This window comes from Acomys minous (assembly GCF_964271855.1).
Source record: "Acomys minous genome assembly, chromosome: 12".
NCBI lineage: Eukaryota > Metazoa > Chordata > Mammalia > Rodentia > Muridae > Acomys > Acomys minous.
This window is the reverse complement of record NC_140493.1, coordinates 91827453-91830200: the sequence shown is the minus strand read 5'-3', so window position 1 is coordinate 91830200 and position 2748 is coordinate 91827453.

Here is a 2748-nt window from a genome sequence, read left to right as displayed (position 1 = left end):
TCCCTTAGGGTGTGAGAGTTTGATCTGCTTGTTTGACAAGGGGCAATAGAGCTGGATTTCTCAAGACATAAGACTCGATGGGTAACAATGGCAAAATAGCTTAGATCCCAGCTTCACTGTCTCCATCAGAGAGAGCTGGAATTAGAATCCCCAAACATTCCAAAAGAGCATCAAAAATTTCCACTTGCAAACAAGAGGCCACTCCAAACGCCAGCAGCCACCATTCCACAACAGCCAGTATCACAACTTCTAGAGCAGGCAGGCCCACAGAGCAGGGAAGGCATTCTTTGAAAAAAAAATTATTGGACCTTTTCAGAGGTGTTAGTTTAAAAACAAATCTGAATGAAACACAACTTGTAGAGTCCAAAGGCCTGACGTCCTAAACTTGCCCATTCCCTACCATGACCCTGCACACACACACACACACACACACACACACACACACACACACAGCCTTCCTCAAAAGGCTCCCCTTGTGTGTTCTCTGAGAATCACTCCTACTGCACAGGGCTGTTGTGCAGATCACATGGAACCTACTCTGTACCTGTCATTGTGTACGCTTTGCAATTAGCTCCAACCTAGACCAATTTATCTATTATCATCACTTCACTTGAAAATTCTTTCTCTGTGAATTTAATTATCCAGTCATGATTTGGAAGTTTCAACAATGTTCAGCGTTGGGGATGGGAGTGGGGCGGGGGGGGGGGAGGGCCAGGGGGCGGGAGGGGGGAGGGGGAAACAAGAAAGAACATCTCCTGTGATTACACCCACAATTATACTAAATAAAGTATATTTAAATTCTTAGAGTGTGTGTCAGGTACAAGCTGATGCTCACATCAAAGACACTTGCTTTGTTGAACTCAAAGCTCAGCCCTGTTCTTCCTCCAGACAAGCAGTGGCTTACACAAAGCAGGCGAGATGCAGAACTCCCAGAAGAATCTCTTCTGTTGTTAATTTCTCATCAAAATATGCAGAGTAGCTCCTGTCAGCATCTCACTGCGTATTATCTCAGCCCGCAAGACAGAAATATGGAAATAGTAAAGAAAGAACTGGTGCTCAGAAGCCATGAGTGGCCGCCACCCAATCTGTGTGACCTTGAGGGAAAGTGATTTAACAACATTGGCCCTGCCTGGCATAGAATGGAAGGATTCAATGAGCTAATGATGGTGAGCAGGCTTTGTACATGATGCGTAGTAATATAGGCAGAAATAAGGTCTTAGTCCCTAAATTAAACACCGGACATGTTGTTCCCATCCGTAGTGGCTTCCTTGTGGTTTGACTCAGTGCTAGACCAGGTAGATCCTGGCTGGTACACATCAAGGCTAACTCTTCACCTTGCTCTTTTGATTCCATCTGAATCTAGTTTTTAAGAATTTCTAACCTAGGGATGATGCAACAATGACATTTTCTGATTATGCCCCAAGAGAAGACATTTTTCCCCTGCTCCAATCCAAATATCCCCCACAACACCCATGCTAAAAATAAAATATTATGACCTGCATAATAAAGAAAGAATCTAGCTCTTCAAAGGCCTATAATTTGTAATTGTCTCCTTTACATAAAACCATGTAAAACCATCTTAACAATTTTGTTTACCTATGACCAAAAAGAAAAGAAAAGAAATAAAAGCAGTATGAAGCCTAGATTTTTCTAGAAGAGAAATAAGTATCCTACATGGCCAAGTGGTTGGGGGGGCACCTGTTTGTTTGCCTGTTGTTTGTTTTTTGCATACTTCAGCAGTTGGTCAGCAGGATGAGAACGTGAGTTTGGATCCATAGAGCAAACATACAAAGCCAGTGAGGATGTTAGAGAGGCAAAGAGGAGGGTTGCTGGAGCTTGCTGGCTAGCCAGCCTAGCCAATTGGTGGGCTACAGGTTCAGTGAGGGACGCTGCCTTTAGGAAATGAAAAAAAGTGATTTTTTTAAAAAAGACACTTGACACCAACCACTGCCCCTTCCATGCACCAGTGCACACACTAGAAGACACAAACACACACACACACACACACACACACACACACACACACACACACACACACACGACCTCTATGTTAACACAGTAATTGTGCGTTAATGAGGACCCACTGTGACCTGTCTACACATGCAGAGAGTGTGTACTGATCATCTCCATCTGCCCACCCCTCTGTTTCTGCTCCTCTCTTTTAGACTCTGACATTAGCCTTATAGATGACCACACTCACACGCAGTTCCACTTCTACATAGCTACCTGTCTCTAAAATGGGGCAATATGATAATAATCAATACATTAACAAGTTTTTTAATTCCTTTTTTTTGTCTTTGGTTTTTGAACTCATTTGATTATCACACAATCATCATCAAGTGGCTGCTACCAATAATCTCACTTAAACCTTGAAGAAGCCACTGGTTACAGAAGTCAACACTCAGTGCTTTGTGGCAACACAGTGATGATATTGAAAATGCCCTTGTTGCGTGATATATTATGTAGTCTGCTGTAGCAGAAATCCACAAGAGAACTGATTTTGTTTTTCAGTTCTTTGGCATTCCATTCCCACTTGCCGACTCTAATGAGAAACCGTTTAGGAGCCTTGTCATACGCACCAACCATCCTCCGGATTCAAGCTCATGGGCTGGGCAATCTTTAACATTAGAAAGGTGTTTGGAAAGCAGCTAGTTGCCTCCTTCATGTCACAAAAAGAGAACAACCTAGGGCCCAGAGGAAAAGGGAAATGGACAATGAGAAAATCCAACTCTTTCTTCTATTTCACAT